The following is a 20,804-nucleotide window of genomic DNA, read 5'->3' as shown; positions in this document are numbered from 1 at the left end:
AAAAAAATGATAATGTTAATCAGTTGAGATAGCAAAACATTTTAATTCCTTTTCAATTTTTTTCCAGTTTATTTTATTTTTAGCTGTAGGGAGAAGACCATATGTCTTCCAATATTTTTTTCTCATTGGTTTCTTAAAAGAAATTTTTCTTGAAAAATAGGTCAAGGGAAATGGGGTTGTCTTTGCTCTTGAGAAAACCATACCAATATATGTTTTTAAAAACTTAAATTCCAAGATCTCTTTCTTAATATTTACTCAGCAATATTCTGCTGCTCTCAGTTCATCGGAGCTTACAAAGTGTAGAAAACCAAATGAAAAATATCTCTTTATGAGTCACTAATTTATTTATAGTCTCATTGCTTTTAATGAAGCCTTTGAATCTAGGCCACACAATAGTTTTGTTGAGAAATCACTTTGTATTTCTCAGGAAAAATGCTTTGTTAAAACCTATTCAAGTGTGTTTTCAGAAACTAAATACTAGAAAAATAAAAATAGTGTTTTCTAAAAATGTAATCTGTGCCAGAGGCCAAGCCGCAAAGCATCCAGAAAATTTTAAGCCGTTAGTGAATATTCCAGTGACATTTAGATTAATCAAGTTACCAGAAAGTGGAAGATAACAATGAAACAATACCGGAGGGAGAGGGGGAGAAGAAATAGAAGCTAGCCTCTAAGAAGCATTTACTAAGAAAAAGAAGTATCAAAAAGTCAAGGAGAGAGAGACCAGAAAGTCAAGAACCTTAAAGGAAAAAGGACCTTCCCCTTCATGGTTGTACATAGAAAGTTCTCAGGTTCAAGTACATTACAAATAAAACGTCTCTAATGACAACAACAAAAATCTGAATCAATAGTTCATTATGTAGACATGCGAACTGGAAGATAAAAAGCCCCATCTAAATCAAGAAAACTGTATGGCAAGCCAAGTTTATTCAGTTCTGTGGAAAAACAAATCTAAACTAGCTAGACTTAACCATTAGTGAAATGGGTATTTTACAGCACCTAACTTCCTTCATTTCTTTATAATAAACTTCAGTTTGGGTTTTATCTTTTCAAAAATAGAAGGAATTCATAATTTTAGCCAAGATAATGCTGCTATTTTAACTAAATACTGTTTTATAGACAATCAACGACAATTAAAAATGCATGCTGTGGTTTTGACTCCACTCTTCATGCACATCTGAATAAGTCTGTCCGTGAGAGCTTAATACTCAACCTGGCAGGACCGTCCACATCTATCCGTTTGCCACACTGCCAGCCTAGGAGGAAATACATCCCAAATTGTTGACTCAGCCCCTCTGAACCAATGAAGAAATGACAGATATTAAGAATTCCATAAATGACTTACTCTACTGGGCTTTATTTGTACTCCATCTCCATGTGAAAAAAAAAAAAGTCAGCATCTTAAAGAACATTTGCGTAAATACATCTGCAGAATGATCCAGCCTAGTTAGAGGAGGATCTAGCCAGCATCAGGTTTCCAACCAGGAAATTTAAGAAACCAAGGGTGTAACATCCGATGGTAATTTGGTAACCGTGTAAGGAGAATATCTAGTGTCCACATTCTCTTAGACATATGTCACATGACACTGACTTGGCATGGCAGATACTATTATGCCTATTTATTTGATATGAAATGGGCTGATTTTACTGGACCGCATCTCTTCATACATGCAGAATCCCCACTGAAGTGAAGAACCCTCTGTTTACCATTGAAGTTTATCATCCTCCTGTTTATCATAATGAAGTCAATGGGAGCTCTGTGCACACAAGGAATGAAGCAGCCAGCAAAATCGAGCCCTAAATACTAGAAATCTGGAGAGAGGCCAATCATGAACTGGCATGAAAGCGAATTGCCATCTTGCCTTTCCAGCTGGTCTCTTGAAATGGAACGAGAGAATATCAGAGGATGCGCTGCAGAAGCCGTACCTCTGCACGGCACTCGGGCTCTGGGCAAACAGACCGCCGGAGCTGGGTAGCCGTCGGTCTGCTGCTGGATCCGCGGAGCCATTTTCATCCACCCTTTATGAAATTAATTAACCGAAGGGAAAATTAACGTGGAGCAGAGATAGCTTTGAAATTAAAAAAAAAAAAAAGTGCATCTTGTAAAGAAATGGTAAGTTCAATAATTCAGAGCTGGAGAGATGATCTTAGCCACATTACATCACAGCGCCCCTCCAGCCCACCCACACCACCACAAACCCTCATTTTCTGAAGGGCAAGATTGTCTCAAGGTCTTATCGGCACTAACTGTATTACCCAAGCACAGAGAATACAATCAGATCTCTCCCCTTCATAATGTAGATGTTGTCTTTTTAAAGCAAGCTTGATTATATTCTGAATAGGTCAGTCTGTGTGCCTGACATTTCTCCTCAGTTTCCTGTGACCTTTTAATAAGAATGACTTGGTTTTGCACTGCAGAAAATGGAACTGTCCCTTTTCAATCAGTGAATATGAGAAGCGCAGTTTGAACATATCACATTTTCTGTACGGCATTATTACTCATACGACAACAAAGTAAATGAAAGCCTATCTTTCTTTAAAAACATGTGTCCTATTTGGCTTTAATTTTACCTTCTTCTGCTGCACGTTCACATACATTTGTAAATATTTAAACAAATGTGCAGTCACATTTGCTCAGGGAAAGTAACAAATTAATAAAGTCTCCGTTGAACAAATCTGACTTTTATAATGTATGCTTAAACAGATGTCATATTTGAATAGCATTGCAAAGAATTATTAATATGGGCCTTCCGTGGTGATAGAGAGACAATTATGAACAGTGATCCAATTTCTAAAGTTTCAGAAACGTTCCTCTTAATGAGGTTATCGCAGCAAAGGATTCAGCCAGACAGATCATCAGTACCTAGATACCTGGGGGCATGGTCCCCACCCCCCAGAGAAATCTGTGAGTGCCTACCACTGGGCAGCTCCCAGCTTTCCCATAGGAATACTGATCGGACAGCGTAATTCCCAATAAATGTCCGTTACGTGCAACCCTAGGACACAGGGTCAGATCTTCCACTGAATGGATTGCGATGGAAGGGAATGGATTCAAGTTTGTTGGAAGGGAATGGACTCAAGTTTGCTCCCACAGTTGGACCGTTTCTCTGGCACAGAAACTGCATAGAATTGCGTTCCACTTAGAATAAGGTGAGCACAGGGTTAGCGCTAGGTGATCAGGCAGGGGTCACCAGCCGTAACAAGTTACTTGCAAAGCTGAACTGGGAAGCAAGGCAGAACTAGGTACTCAGCCCTCACGGTGGCAAGATTCATGTGAGACACCGGGTTCTACATCCACAAGATGACCCGTGCTCCTCTGGAGGCGGGAGGAGAAGCAGACAATCATCACGTAAGACACTAATAAGAATGTAATTGCTAATTGGGGTCCATGATCTAAAGACCATAACTCGAACGGGCTCATGGAGAAAAGTGATCTCAATCATTGACAGAACTTCTCTGGAAAGGGCAAGATGGCAAGTATTTGGGGCTTTGCAAACCACTTGGTAAAAGAATGTTTATTTATTTTAAAAGAGAATGTGTGCTGGTGGACTCGCGCTCGCGTGGGGACGAGGCAGAGAGAAAGGGAAAGAGTCACAAGCAGGCTCCATGCTGTCAGCCCAGAGGCTCACTTGGGGCTCCATCTCACAAACCAAGACCTGAGTCGAAATCATGCGTCCAGGGGCGCCTGCGTGGCTCAGTCGGTTAAAATTCTTACTTCCGCTCAAGTCATGATTTCGAGGTGGGTGGGGTCCAGCCCCACATCGGGCTCTGTGCTGCCAGCTAGCTCAGAGCCTGGAGCCTGCTTCCGATTCTGTGTCTCCTTCTCTCTCTGACCCTCCCTGCTCATGCACTGCCTCAGTCTCTCTCTCAAAAAATAAATAAATGTAAAAAGAAAATTTAAAAAGAAAGGAATTAAGAGTCTGACATTTAACTCACTCAGCCACCCAGGTGCCCCAGACCCCTTTTGATCTCTACCGCATATTTTTATAACCCTTAAAGAGACTATTTTTTTACTTAGTTCATGGGTCTTACAACAGCAGGACAAAGGCTAAAACCTGCTTGTTGACTACAGTCTGTGCCTCTGATGGTAGGAGGTAAGAGGAAGGTAGGAGCTTGAGAACAATCAAGCATAAAGGCTCAAGGTGGAAAATAAGGTCAGCGTGGAAATGACCTCTAGAGAGGGCCATGCGTTGAGCTCAGCATTTGTAGCGAGAATTAATCCATGTTCTATAAGCAGTTGGAAGCCACCAAAGAGTTTTGAGCAAGGGAGATGATATGATCCAACTTATGTTTTTAAAAGGCCAATCTGTATGCTGAGTAGAAAATTTGCGTTAGTTTTGGAGCCTGGACAGAAGGAATCAGACAGGGGAGAGGGTAGACAGGAAGGATGGCACAGTGGGGGTAGAAAGGATGACATGGAGAGAGCTCCTGTTTCTTTGTCCCTTCGCCTGGCTCTCTAGGGACCAGAGTAGCTGCTTGCACAGAGGTGAAAGCCATCTTCTGTCTGGTGGCTTCCAGGCTCTGCTGATGGGGCTACTGCTCTGGACATCATTTTTCACGCTTTTAACTTCCAGAAGCCCCATTTTTAATTAGAAAACATTCATTTGGGGCATCTGGGGGGCCCAGTTGGCTAAGCATTCAACTTTGGTTCAGGTCCTGATCTCATAGTTCGTGGGTTCGAGCTCCCTATTGGACTCTGTGCTGATAGCTCAGAGCCTGGAGCCTGCTTTGGATTCTGTGTCTCCCTCTCTCTCTGCACCCCTCCCCACTTGTACTGTCACTCTCTCTCTCAAAAATAAATAAATATTTTTTTTTACATTTTACACAGTCACTTAGTCAACGTGGCTGTTCAATCAGCAATATATTTTGAAGTATGAATGTGTCTATGGAGAGTGAACCTGCATGGATATATAGTAAAGGGAAAGATTTAGGAGATAATCAGTCTCTTCCTTTTCCCATCCCTTCTTTCCTTTTCCTTTAAAGGAGAACAAACTTGATTAGACGCGTCTGGACACAGAGGAAGCAGAAATCAATTGTTTACTGTCTCCAGGACATGACTCACCATTTCCACCATCGTGTTCCCTGCCTTGCCTGCAGGACTGCTTAGCACATTTCTGCCAAAGTCTCCTGTCTTATAAAATCGAGCTCAGGACTCACCTTTTCCATGAAGCCTTTCCAGAAGACAAGAAACGCTGGCTTGCTCTAAGTAACGACTGCAGATCTGCACACCTGTGCTTTCAACCTTGGTCATGGACTCGGCCACTCTTTTCAGCTTCAAGTTCTTGTTCATACATTTCTACCCTCACTTTCAGCCAGGGGAGCTAACATAGTCCTCGGTGATGTTTACGTTTTCTCTGTGAGGGTTTCCTCTTCTAAAATGCATCAAAGATAGGAGTCGTTTTATGAACAGACACTACTAATTTGATAACAACTCAACTATTACAAAGGAGGAAACTCCCCCAAACTTGTTCCCTACTCACCTCTCAAGGACCTAGTAAATTCTCACCACTTCTTTAGTTTAAATCAATGACATTAAAGTGTCTTATATGGGATACTATTTTCCTTAAAATAGTAGTAAAAAGCAACAGCTGGATGTGGTCAAATCAATCTAGGGCATCCTGCAAACTATCTTTCTCCTCTGGAAACGAATAAAGCAGATTAGCACATTAAAGATTCTGACTCTGTTAAACTTCATTTGACCAATTGTTTCCACGATTCTTTGACCGCAAGACCCATTACTGTTCTGCAGTACACTAGTTCCTCAAAACACCTGATCAAGTGCAAACTTCAGGCATGGCCCTCAGCAGGCCTGGGATGGTGTGTTGTGGGGGGAGCAGCAGCAGCAATTACCTGGGTGATGTCACCTGTTAGAATTTCCTGCTGGGCCAAATAAGCTCCTTGGACTAAGAAGGTAAGTCGGAGTTGGGCATGGTGGGAGGAAGGCAGTGGGTTTTCCTTGTGCCTTCTTCCAGGGGGACCATCATTGGACGGTGACATGTGGCCCTTGGGTGGACATGTAACACGGAACCCACAGAACAGCATCTGGTCTTTGGAGAATAAGCAAATGGCTATGCTTAAATGAGACGTCATCACTAACTTCTAGGTATGGCTGGGAAGAATGACTGGACCTCATATCAAGACAACTAACACATGGTGACTCTGTATCTTCGAGTGGAAAGCACAGGCCCTTTGCCTCAGGCAAGACCTGGTTAAGTCCAGTCCCCTTTCCAGCTGTATGACTTGTCCTGTAAACCCTGTTTTTTTGTGAAATGGGATTAATGATACCTGAGTTACATAGGGTTGTTGAAACATAGGATTGTTGAAGTATAAAATGAATTAATTTTTTTTCAAAGTAACAAATACACTGCCTAACAAACAGGATAAACCACATACCATCTGAGAGAACTTTTAGAGTGGCTTCATGGACCCTTCCTAAATGTAGCCAGGGTTACCATTTTTTGTCTTAGATTTAATTCTTCCCTCGTGCAAGTTCCAATCAACTCTTAACCTCCCTTACTATGTCCTCACCTAAACATACATTTATCCCATACCTCTTAGTTTTGCAACAATAGGAAAATATCTAACCATACATATTTCTTCAGAAATAAATGGCAATTTCTGATGGAATTTAAACAGATGAACTTCTGGCCCAATGATACACGGATGCCTATGGGCTTAATTTCATGTTACTTACGTATTTCTTAAATGGGAAGCTTTTTCATTAGACACACGTCCTATTTTGCTTTGTTACTTATATTTGTTTCATCAGTAGGAAAGGGATGATGCTTTTTATATAAAGTTAGACTTAAGATAGAAAGTGACTCAATTTGGGCAATGAAGAGATGAAATGCCTGGTGGATAGTCATCAGAATTCTGCAGCTGCCCAAAATATGCTTAAAAATCAGCTGTGCTTACAGTCTCTAATTCTGGCGGTGAAATGTTTTTGGCCCAGATAACATAGTATTTGCTACACAAAAGCAAATCAAAACACGTCTCCGGTGTAAACGCCACTAAGGAAGGCAAATTACATGGAGGTGTTTGTTCATGTGTCTAACTACAAGTGCTTTAGTTGAAAAGAATCTCATTATCTCAGGTCTACCATATGGACATGCGCTTATAAGAAGAAGGAAGACAAACTCAAAGTATGGCCCCAGCTAGGAAAATCGTGAGGGCCAACCTAAGCTCGTCAATTGAAGTATTACATATTAGCTTTAATACTTAGGACACAAACACACACACACACACACACACACACACACACACACACACACACAAACACAGCTCTCAAGTCAAGAGAAGATCAGGCCACTTAGATTTTTATGCTCACAATTTATTGGAAATTAAATAATCTCAAAGCAGAGTTAGAAAAGTTATAGTATAATTTAAATGTTGCATTTAACAAGTCAACATTTTAACATAAAAATATAATGAAATATAAAAGTGCTTTCCACAGGATAGTCATAAAATGTATTGAAAATAGATCTAACTTACCAAAGTAAGGGAACAGAACCATAAAGCTCTCCTATTAGCATTTTCTTTCATTTCTGGCAGAATTTCTCTGCAGTAGTGTGTTTAGTATCACTTGGAAATAATATCAAATATCTAAATTTAAGACTGTGGTGAATTAGAGGGCCAGGCAAATGTCCTCTCATTTTTACCTGCCAATGGTAAGCTAGACTTTAAACAGAATTCTTCTGTGTATTCAGAATGGCCTAAAGAAGAGATAGAACTATGTACATCAAATTTCATGGTTGAAATTAATATTAGATATTACCTAATTCAATATTATTTAATGACAGATGGGAAAATTAAGACTCAAAATGAGTAAGTGGCTTAGCCGTAGACTGTACATAGACACCGAGCTTAAAAAACCATTAGACCAAAACCTATGTCCCTGGAACCTATTTCCAAAATATTATTATTATATCTAATTTTTAAACACAAACCAAGAGCCCAGATCTATTTCAGCATCATGGAAAATGAGAAAAAATCAATTTGTTAGTAAATTACTAAGAAAATGTAATAAATTATTAATATCAAATATAGAATTAGCTCTACATCCACATTTGATCACAAAAGAGAACTATTTATGTGATATTCTGATCAAATAAACTAAGTGTACAAATATAACCAGGTGAAATAAAAAGATATATCAACACTTTCTAGTAAAGTTATAAAAGTTATATAAAAAAGTAACAATCTTTTGGGAAAGGACATGATCACACATTAAAATAATGGAAAATGAATCTTACTTCTCATTTTATTGTTTTTGTTTTGTTTGGCTTTTGGGATCATGTGTATTTCTTAATTTTATTTTTCATAAAATAGGCAAGCTCTATATCTTTATATAAGAAAATAAATACCCTACAAATGAATAATATGCTTTCTTTGCAAATAACTACAGAAAATTCACCCCCAAATTAACCATATAATAGGTATGACAAGAAGAAAATCTCAGTCAATATCAAAAACACAACTCATATGGACATATGTTTTGATCCTAATGAAATAAATCTAATCTAAGGTTCTAATTAATAAGAAACAATAACTTATGTTCCCAATGAAGACGTAGTAAACAGGGATTAGATATGTAGTCCCAACTGAATCAACCATACAACTGGACAAAATACACAAAACACTTTCAAAACACAGAACATCAGGCAAAAAAATGGCAGTGATCCCTGACAGATGGGCAGTAAACAGCATGAGCCATATGATTGTCCATAGCTTACTTCCTTGCAAGAGTTTCCAGATCCTAACACAGCAAGTATAACCCAAATAAATTCGAGGACTTCCCGAGTTGAGATAGAGTTGAAGTCTGAAAAGATCAAGCTAGAGTTATCAGGATAAAGTACAGAAGAGGAAAGATATTGCAGACAGAACAATGCAGAAATTCTTATTAACTAATGATCAGTGGTCCTCCTTGATTACTGACCAGTGCATATATGTAATAAAAGAATCACAAGAAATTAATTGAGGAAACTGTACCTGGTAGCTTAGAGAGTAAAGTCTATTCTCACCAACCAGACTACAGAACTCATAATTCCTAGGGCATTGAGTGAAGTACACATGAAATACAAAGATTTTAAAAAGAATTTAATGAGCTGTGGGACAAGTGGAATAATGTACATGTAATTAGAGCTCTTTTTTAAACATTTTTTAATGTTTATTTATTTTTGAGAAAAAGAGAGAGAGAGAGAGACAGAGCATGAGCAGGGGAGGGGCAGAGAGAGAGGGAGACACAGAATCTGAAGCAGCCTCAGACTCTGAGCACAGAACCCGATGTGAGGCTCAAACCCACCAACTCTGAGGTCATGACCAAAGCCAAAGTCAGATGATCAACCGACTGAGCCACCCAGGTGCCCCTGTAATTAGAGTTCTAATGAAGAAGAGAGAAGGTAGTCTGCAGAAAAATTGCTTGAAGAAATAATAGCCAGGAACTTTCTAAATTTGATTAAAGCCATAAAACTGCAGATTCAAGAAAAGCAATGGGTCCAATTACAAGAAACATGAGGAAAACAACACCAAGTCAGCTCATAATCAAATTGCTCAAAATGAGCAATACAGAGAAAATCTTAAAATCAGTGAGAAAATAAAGGTTACCTACCAAGAAAGAAAATGATAATGACAGAATTCTTATCAGAAATGATGTAAGCAAAAAAACATTGAAGGTACATCTTTAGAGTAATGAAACAAAAAGACTATTAACCTATAATTCTATAATCAGTAAAACATCTTTCCAAAGCAAAGGCAAAATAAAAACTTTTAGAGCAAACCTGTACCACCAGATATATTAGTCGTTCAAGAATAAGGAAACGTATGAGATGAAAATAGATTTACCAGAAAGAATGAAAAACAACAGAAATAATAACTACTTGGAAAATACATAAAATTTTTCTTTAAATAAGTCTCTCTTTTTTGGAAGAGAGAAGGAGAAAGTGAGAATGAGCCGGGGAGGGGCAGAGAGAGAGGGAGAGAGTGGACTCCAGGGAGGCTTGTGCTGTCAGCCTGGAGCCCGATACAGGTCTTGAGCTCACGAATCATGAGATTACCGCTTAAGCTGAAACCAAGAGTCCCATACTTGACCAACTGAGCCATCCAGGTGTCCCTAAAGAAGTCAACTTTTAAAGCAATTTGTTGCTTAAACCAAAATAATAGCAATGTAGTGTAACGTTTAAACCTATGGGAAAATATAAAGCCTGACAGTCATAGCACGAAGGTCTGGAGGAGAGAGAGAGAATATACCATTGTAACAGTCTGGCACTATATGCGATGTGTTAATAATAGTTGAAAATAGAACTTGTTACATTAAAGATATAGTATAAACTCTAAGGCAGCTATTAAAATAATGAGACAATGAGGGGCACCTGGGTGGCTTAAGTCAGTTAAGTGTCTGAAACCAGCCAAAAATTGTTTCAAGGATAGAAGAAAAGACTGTAGGCCAATATCCCTCATAAAAGGAATGTAAATATTCTAAACAAAATGTTAGCAATATAGTTCGGAAAATATCCTAGACTATAATATATAATCAACAACTGTGATTAGTCAGTATACAAGAATTTATCACTATTTCGTATTTTTCGTGTGACATTAGAAAGTAATGTTTTTAAATTTTTAATTGCCCAATGTTATCGATTGAGAGTGCATTGGATCTAAGAATGTCTCACCAATGTTTTGTAATTTTTAATGTACAGATCCTGCACATCTTGTCAAAAATAACAATTTTTTTGTTCTGATTTTGTATCTTGGAACCTTGCTAATCTCTTATGAGGTTTCGGTAACATTTTTGTATATTCTGTTGGATACCATTTTATACATAAGGTTTCATCAATGAGTAGAGAAAATTTTACTTATCCCTTTCCAATCTGGATGCATTTTATTTCTTTGTTTTGCCTCCCTGCATTGGCTGGAATCTCTCCGAAAATGTTGAATAATCTTGTTCCTGATCTCAGGGAGAAATCACTCAGTCTTCTGCCATTAAGCAGACTCTTAGGGTTTCCACAGAGGCCATTCATTAGGTTGAGACTGCCTTTCTATCCCTACATGCTGAGAACTTTATTTATAAAGAATGGATGTTGGATTTTCTCAAATGCCTTTTCAGCATCAACTGATAGGCTCATGTCAATAGGTACTCAGAAAACTACTAATTAAGATCATATCAAAAATATGTAATAGTTAATGGTAAATCTGACAAAGTTGTGCAAGACACTTAGAGTAAAAATTACACAACATTGGTGGGTAATTGAGGAGGGCCTAAATAAATGGAGATATACTGTTGCCACATGTTTTAAAGGTATCATCCCTGAATTGATATCTAGTTTCAATGCAATACCAATCAAAATCCCAGTAGGCGTTTGGGGTGGTTTTTTTTGTGGAAATTGACAAACTGATTGTAAAATTCCTATGACAATTAAAAGAACATAAGTAAGCCAGAGGAAATATCTTCTAACTTACATAAAATGGTTGGGAAAGAAGTCACTAATGAAAAATTCCTCTAAGCAGAAGTATAAAGGAAGCAAGAGAGCAGATGAGCAGGAAGCTATCTGGGGAGCGGGAGCTCCAGGCAGAGGGAATGACAGGAGCGAGTTCCCTGAGTCAGGAGAGCATCATACACACAGGGAACGAGAGAGGCCCCTATGATTGGAGCGTAAGAAGCAAAGAAAGAATGAATGGAGACGAGACTGGAGACTTACCCACGTGCCAGCTCGTGTAAAACTGAAGACCTAGAGTCAGGAACACATTGAAGAGTTATGAATTAAGAGTATTATGAGAACTTAGGCTGTGGTTGGGCTGATTGTAGACTAAAGGAGGCAAGGCAAAAGCTCAAAGACCATTGAACAAACTGTTGCCATAACTCAGTAATAGTATGGTAGCTTGGATCAGGCTGGTAAAGGAGGCAGTCATGAGAAATGGTTGAATTCAGAAATATGTTATGAAACTAAGGCCACCGTGATTTGCCAATTGAGTGTATTGAGTAATGAGAGAAGAAAGAGAGGTATCAAGGCTGACTCCAAGATTTTTCATCTGGACGATGTGGAAGAATGGATTGCCATTTGCCAAAATGAGAAACTACAAAAAGAGGATGATGGAGGGGATAATGAAAAGTTTCATGTCGTTCAAGTTAATATGTCTTTCAAGATGGCCAACTGGAAACATGATTATAATGTTCGGAGAAGCAGTCCTGGCTATAGATATGAATCTGATATTTAGAGCCATCAGGCTAGATGAGGTCACACAAGGGAGCGACAGTGAGTCCTGAGCTGCCCTGATACTTAGAGGTGGGAACGATAAAGAAACAAATACACATGAAAAAGACGGTGAAGAAGCAGAGAGAAGGATGGAAGGAGACCAGAGTGCTGTCCTAGGGCCCAAATGAAAACAGTTTAAACAAGAAAATAATTAATAAATGTGTCAAAACCTGTCTGAGGACTAGCCACTGTATTTAAAACCAAGGAGTTCACGTGTGGCCAATAGTTTAGGGTGTACTTGTAAACATAATTGAGTTGGGCTCAGGAGAGAAGGAGGAAAAAGGATTCAGAGATAAAAAAGACAACTCTTTCGAGGACATTTTCTGTAAAAGGAAGCAGAGAAATAGATCAGTAGCTGGAAAGTGGATATGAGATAAAGAAAGAATTAAAGATAAATTAAAGTTTGCCTTTGGGTGATAGAATTATAGCAGGATTTTTTTCTTCTTGTTTTTGTCTATATTTTCCAAATTCCTGTAATGAGTATATGTCTGCTTTTATAACCAGGAAATAAAGCATTAGGAAAACATATGTAAGTACTTTCTCCTGCCTCTCTCTGCTACATAGAGATAATCTCTGTTAGCAAGACAGAGGCTTTTTGGAACACAACTTAAAAAAAAATACTCCAGGCCACAGCAGCCAGAGACAAGCTGCAGAGTCTCTACAACATGCATCCAAATTCAGGTGTTTGGACTTAGCTGCACCACGCCCGAGGCTGTCACTGGAGGCGTGGATGCCACCCAAGAAACACTTTCAAAGTCTGGGAAGCCTTTTTTTTTTTTTAGTATCCATATGTTATGATGATTCAAGTTGCTTACAATTATTTTGGAATAGAAAATAGATTTAATGCTAACTAATTTGCATCTTTTTTTTTCCTGTGCTGAGAAGCTGGGAAAGAAAACAATCTCCTTTATGATTGCATCAGAAAGAACAAAGGAACTGGGAATATCTTTAACCAAGGAAGTGAAAGATCTGTGCACTGGAAAGTATAAGAGGTTAATGAAAGAAATTTAAGAAGACATAAAAAAATGGAAGGATATTTCATGCTCAGGGATCATAAGAATCAATAGCCTTAAAAATGTCCATACTACTCAAGGTAATCTACATAAGAGTGCAGTTGCTACCAAAATTCCACTGCCATTTTTCAAAGAGATAGAATAATACTTAAATTGGTCTGAACCACAAAAGACCCCAAAGAGCCAAAGGAATCTTGAGAAACAACCAAGCTAGAAGTATCATGCCCCTGATTTCAAATTATATTACAAAACTACAGTAATTCAAACAGTCCGACATTGGCATAAAAACTGACACATGGATCACCAAAATAGGATAGCCCAGAAATAAAACCACACATATATGGTCAATTAATTTGTAATAAAAGCACCAAATATATACAACGGGGAAAGTAGAGTATCTTCAGTAAGTGATTTTGGAAAAATTGGAAAACCACATGCAAAAAAAATAAAACCCAACCATTATTTTACACCACAAACAATAATTAACCCAGAATGGATTAAAGACTTGAATTTAAAACCTGAAATCATAAGACTGCTAGAGAAAAATAGGCAGGAAGCTCTCTGACAGAGATCTTGGTGATAACTTTTTTAATTTGACACTGAAAAGAAGAAGGCAGCAAAAGCAAAAATAACTAAGTGGGACTGTATCATACTAAAAAGCTTCTCCCTAGCAAAAGGAGCCATCAATAAAATGAAAAGGCAACCTATACAATGGAAGAAAATATTTTCAAATCATGTATCTGATAAAGAGCTAATCCCCCCAAATTAAAAACTCATAGACCCCAAGAGCAAAAAACAGTGACTCTGATTAAAAACAGGCAGAGGATCTGAATAGACCTATTTCCAAAGAAGATACAGATGCATAAAAAAAAGATTCATCATCACTAATCATCAAGGCAATGTAAAACAAAACTACAATGAGATAGCACCTCATACCTGTCAGAATAGCAATTATCAAAAAAAGAAAAAAACAAGTGTTGGCGAGAATGTGGGAAAGAGATCTCTTGTGCACTGTTGTAAACTGGTATGGTCACTATGAAAATAATAAAGGACATTCTTCCAAAAATTAAAGTAGAACTACTATCTGATCTAGCAATCCCACTTTGGGGTATTTATCTGAAAAAAAAAGTGAAAGGAAAGAAACCCACTAACTCGAACAGGAATCTGCACCCTCATGTTCACTGCAGCATTATTTATAACACCCAAGTCATGAAAGCAGCCAGAGTTCATCAATGGAGGAATGGATACAAAATTATTTTATACACAATGAGATGTTACTGAATCATTGAAAATAAAACTAGTAAGTAAAAACAATTAACTCATTATTATGGGTGCATATTGTAGGAAATAATTGCTTTCATTTTGAAGGATCTAGAAAACATCACAAAAGAGGTGGCTTTAATGTGGGGTCTTGAATGATACCTAGTATTTCACTGCTACAAAAGAAAAAAGGGGGCGGACATTCTTGGCACAGGAAATTACGTGAGTCAAGAAGGCGCAGAAGAAGAGCAGGTGATTTGGGGGAGTGGTGGCACTCCTGTTTGGTCTGAGCAAAGGAAGAACAGGAAAGAAGGTGAGATGGACAGAATGGACAGCTGGAGAGGAGACTAAAGAGGAATATTGCAGTGCAGCTGTGATGGGCCAGGATAGCCATATCAGCAACTCGGATGGTATCTTAGGAGCACAAAGGTAACCACTAAACCTTTGACGTGGGTTATATTAAAAGAGATCTCAGACTGATATTAGGGAAGAGAACTCAAATGCCAATGATGCAAGCCGGTTTAAAGGTGGAGGAGTTGGGGGGGCATGTGAGTGGCTCAGTCGGTTAAGCGTCCAACTTCGGCCCAGGTCATGAGTTTGTGAGTTTGAGTCCCGCATTGGGCTCTGTGCTCAAAGCCTGGTGTTGCTTCGGATTCTGTGCCTCCCTCTCTCTCTGCTCCTCTCCCACTCATGCTCTGTCTCTCTCTCTCTCAAAAATAAACATTAAGCAATAGTAATAACTAAAAAAAAATACATAAAGTCTCCCTCACAGTGTAAAAGAAACCACGGTGGAAAATAATGACACATCCAAATAATCTGTTCCAATTGGTGCTGAAGCTGGTGGGGTGGGATTATACCCTGTCAACATTTTAGGGCTTCTCTGTTCTTTCTGGTGGGGTGTTGCCATGGGACCAGTTTGGATGTGTCAATACGTGACTGTTTTAGTCCTTCAACTTGTGTGTCCCCATGCCAAAACAGCTGAGGTCTGGCAGGCCCTTGTTCCACTCCATGTTATCAAGAGAAGTCAGCTCAGCTCGGTTCAGAAGGTTCCCACCATATCCTCATGCCCAAAAAAGGCTTCCATTTGTTTAATCCTTACCTTGGACCCTGCTGGCCTCTACCCCACCATTTCACCTTCCTGTTTATAGTTGTTCCTCTCAACAAGTAGACTTTACAGGGGCTGGCCCCAGTCTGACACATAAATTCCACTACCTTTCCAAAGAATCCTGATCAGACTTGTAGCTCCTGTGATCCACTGTTAGGTCGGTTGCCTCCACAGCATTAATTCCTTCTTGTCAATAATTGTTCATTTCCATCTAGGGAAACATCGTTTCTAAAAAGCTGTCTTTAGCCAGTGTGTTAAACTAATCCCATCAGCAAAGCCCACACCTCTGGCTATAGACGCTGGTTCAGGGGGAGACATGTAACAAATCAGTTGAATAAAAATATGATTTCAGTGAGAATTCTGAGGAATGCCCAGATTTTTTGTGTCCACGAGGAATTCACTCTCCCTTAAAGGGAATTTATTATGATTTTTCAATAGTTGAGGTTCTAAATTCTGAAAAGTAAGTTATTATTCATTGAGGATTATGGGTGTGTGTTGTCTTTATATCCCTGTTGATCGGTTGCATTAATGTACAGTATATTTGTGGAGGTAACCTAGGGAATTTTCAATAACGACAGAAGTTATTGTCACATTTTCTGTTCTGACACATCATCCTTGCAAATGAAGGTGTATATTGGTGTATGCATATGAATCCGTGCATGTAAAATAAATAAGCATGAATCTTACATCTTTATTTCAGATGAGATCATCAGAGGGAGAAAGGTACACGTGTTGATCTCAGTGCACATCCCCTATAACCCAGGGCACTTGTGTTCTGCTCTGATGTGGCAAGTTCTAGCTTTTGGACACACTTCAAGGTAAAGATGACAGTGAGCAGAGTGAGAATACCAAGGTATAGAGTGAGGTTTACATCGGCAGGTCTACAAACTGCCTTTACCATGATGTAGTATAAGCAGACAATCCAATTTTTAGGTAGGGTTATATCTCCCTCCAAAAGCAAACTTTTGATAATTAATTAACAGTATTCATAGGAAATATCACCAAAATTGAATGAGAAAGGAAAAGAAACAAAATCAATGCATGCTACTATAAATTTATAGTTTTTACAACAATTCCATGAAAAATATCTCATTCTTAAGTATATTGTTGAATTGATCCCAATTTTATTTTTCTGGTGTTTTCCCATCAAGCTCAGACTCTTGAAAGCTGTAAACTTTCCTACTGTTCAACCCATAATAGGAAGACCAGCTAAAATGGTCTTCATTTCTTCTTTCTCCAATTGACCTCGAAAATCCACAACCCGTCTATTTTGGTTACGCCAAAATAGTTGTGCTTATAACAATTGATTACCACGTTTATTATTGTTATTAGTATTTAAGAATCCTGCGAATTTACAGTCCCTGTTTTATGTTAGCCAAAATAGCCTATTTCTGATCCTGCGGCTCCTTCCAGAATTGCACTGAGTCACGTTCACAACTTCCTCAAGTCTCAGCTTCCGTCAGAGATGCTGCCTACGCTGCCATTTGTGAAATGCCAAAAGAATGATCTCACCAGTTCACATGAACTGTCATTAATGAGAATATTTTCCCCTAGACTTGCACTTTGTCTAAAATTCTTGTCACTGGTGTCATTTGAGAAGGTTCGTCATTTGATTCGCATGATCTCCATTGGTTTATCTGTTCAATGACCTCATTATTAATTAGCAGAGTCTAAGACACACGGGACTCAGATACAGGAAGGATGAATTTTGGTGGAGACATAGAAAGAAAAGCCAAACAAGCACCCTAGTTCCCTGAGAGCAGCTCATAGTCACTCAAGAAAATCCCTCTCTATCAAGGGGCTGGTGCCCGTGGGCAGTGAACTAAGACACAAAACAAACTGATGAAAATGATCAGGAAATGACCAAGGAAAGGTTCAGAGAGCAATGAAGGCACCTGTTTTTCTTCTATGCAATTTCATGGAAACCTCTGATCAAACACTCCCAGAACCTTGATCTGTTAGAGACTGCAGTAAAAACTTTTCCATCTAAGTCAATTTCCTAACAATGGTATTGGTCTTCCTAATAAGTACAAAAAAGTTCTTAGCATTAAAATATAATTCTCATTAATGCAATACCTGTATTAGTACAATCATATGTACTAATGCATCATGTAGGGACAAGAGAATCTCGATTGTGCCTCCCACACGGAGGGAAAGATGCCATTCCATTGATTGTGCCTGGAAAGAATCAAGTGCTCCATGTCCTAAATAGTTTTGAGCTTATATAGTAATTTACAGGAAGCTAATGTTGTGTACTCAGGTTGGGGTTGAGAGCTAATTCTGTAACACTGAAGTGTTTTTTAAGATATCAGTGAGGTTGACTCATTTTAAGATAAACCACAAGTCAAAGCAACCAGTAGAGCAAATGTTTCTTAAAAGGAAAAGTATTCCCAACATTACATTAAAACTTATGTTGATGAGACCAATTTTTAAAAGGCAGGTTCTACTTTCCAGTCCTTCCACTCACTTTTCTTAGTTTTAAATCCTGACTAAGTACCAAAAGAAAAAACCCATGGGCTAGAGGTCACGGAGTCGGGAGCTGGAGATAGTTTTGCAGACTGCTCTCGTCCTTCTCACTTTTCACTTTTCATCGTTTTCTTTGTTATGGCTAATCAAAAACTGCAGCTGCCTGAGATCACAGAGGGGCCACCTGCCCCCGCACTGAGAATCCTGATTTCTAGCCATCTCCCTTCTTTATCTGAAGTCATTCTATCATAAACAGAGAGGAGAAAGGAGCAAGTAGAAAGGGAAAAAAGAAAGAACTGTAGTAAACACAGGCAACACAAACAGCATAGACCTGCCCCAAATAAGCAAAGACAAAGAAAAGTAAATATATAGATGCCTTTTTTAGTTTTCAACCATGTATCAAAAAGCAGGTGGGAGGCGGGATGGGGTGTGTTATTTGAAACATTTTCAAGTTATGTGTCAACGACCTCAAGTAAATAAAATTTGAAATTTACTACCTGCTGGTGGTTCCAGCCTGGAAAATACAAAGGGTTTGTGTCTTAATTTCCTCTTTGTAATGAAATAATTCCTTTAAGTAATGAATACCAACCCATTCCTTCTTACCCAAAGGTCTGCTGACCATCTTTTAAGACTCACTATTTACCTTACATTCGACTCCTGAACCCTCTGGCACTTTGTTTTTGGAACATGCACTTGGCACTTAAGATAGAGTCCTTTGGTGGTTATTTTCTACGTGTGTGTTTCTCTCTCCAGTTATACGGACATCTCTTTAAGGACAGAGTATCTAATTTCTGCATCATCCATAATTTGCACACAGTTCTTTGCACACTTATTAGCATCATGATTGTAATGAAGTAAAGCTAAGTGTTTTCATGAATAGTATCAACTCAACCTTGACACAACCCTGCAAAGAATTTCGTAGAGAAGTTAAGCAACTCACGGCAGGTTAAATATTAGTAATCAGCAATTATTGAGTCCTTTATTCAACTGTTACCTACAAACAGTGATTCTTAATCTTTACCACTTCACAGCACACATAGGAAGCGGTATGTTTGGATGGATCACTGGGGAAACTGGGCTGCTGGGGCCTGGAAGTACTGGGCCCATGCTGGAGGACATCCACCCCTCTGGACGCCCATGACCCATGGGGCACACTGCATAGCACAGCAGCTGTTTGGGAAGTAAGAGAGTGGCTTACATGTGGAGGTGGATGCTGGACTCAGTGAGCCTTACTCATTAAAGAGTAAGGATTGAGGGAGCCTGGGGGGCTCAGTCGGTGAAGCGTCTGCATTCAGCTCAGGTCATGATCTCACAGTCTGTGAGTTCCAGTCCCACATCGGGCTCAGTGCTGGCAGCTCAGAGCGTGGAGCCCGCTTTGGATTCTGTGTCTCCCTCTCTCTCTGCCCCACGTCCACTCACACTCTGTCTCTGTTTCTCTCAAAAATTAATAAACATTAAAAAAATAGTAAGGAGTAAGAAATGGTGTGTAAAATAAATACACAAGTACTTATCTCCCAAGGCCAGGAAGGCAGCAAATGGCCAGATGACACAAACAGAGAAGACTTTTAGTGCAGAAGGGGGATTACATTTACAGAGTCTCTCAGAAACACTGAGTGCCTCCCTGCACTGGCCCCTGTTAGACACCAAGAGTGACATTCTAGCTCCCAACCTGAAGCTGAATGGGGGAAGTGCACCTATCAGCACTCTACAGAAAAACCTTGGGTTGTGAGGAACTCATTCTGTGAGTGTTCAAGACAAGCAAACGTTTCTAACAAATTTAATTTGATAAACGAGTGATGTCTTGCGATACGAGGCCAAATGTCACTTGATCACAACCGAGCCAATGGTTCTTGAAATTTGCTTTGATATGCGAGTGCTTTGGATTATAAGTGTGTCTCCGGAATGGATTGTGCTCACAAACCAAGGTTTTACTGAATTATGAGAGAGGGGCGGTTGCAGTGATAGAGGTATGCCCAAGGTCTTACGGAAACACAAGTGAGCTGAGCATTAAAGAGGGAGAATTTTAATAAACAGCAATCTGAGGTATAGCAAAGTAGGTTTATCTGCATGAAAGGCAGAGCAGAAATAAATGAAATGATGAAGCATCATAGTTAGGTCATTCCTGGAGAAATAGAAAGAGAAATGCTGGTGGGAAACAAAGTCGGAGGGTAAATGTGGTCCAGAGCATAGAAGGAAGCTGGGTCCCAAGCACATTTGTAGGCAGCTGGTGTTCTGCTATTTACTAAAAACCATCAGCGATGAAGGAAGGAAGGTGATACAAAACCTTAAGTAGGGCAGGGAATAGGGTCTGGCCTAGCAAATAAAACCAGAGGATACCCAGTTAAATCTGAATTTCAGATAAACAAATATGTTTCTTAATCTCTTGCAAGATCTGGGACATTCTTAGACTAAAAAGTTATGGGTCATTTATCTGAAATTCAAATGTCACAGGGCGCCCTGCTTTTCATTGGTGGCTCTAGTGGGAACGATGAGATTCGGAGGCCAATAGAAAGTGAGCCCAGCCTCTGGCAGGTTTTAGAGTGTGTGGCTGTCCCGCAGGAGAATCCCTTGGCGTGCTCACACGTTTTGAACTGTACTGCAGTTCTGCTTAATCATTATCATCATTCTCCTTAAAGTAAACACAGGAAACCTGCCCTTTTAAGTTCTTCAGATGGTTCTGTGATTTGCCAAGTTTAAGTTATTCCCACAATAACT

The sequence above is a fragment of the Suricata suricatta genome, chromosome 15 (genome assembly GCF_006229205.1).
Source record: "Suricata suricatta isolate VVHF042 chromosome 15, meerkat_22Aug2017_6uvM2_HiC, whole genome shotgun sequence".
NCBI lineage: Eukaryota > Metazoa > Chordata > Mammalia > Carnivora > Herpestidae > Suricata > Suricata suricatta.
Note: the sequence above shows the minus strand (reverse complement) of the source record.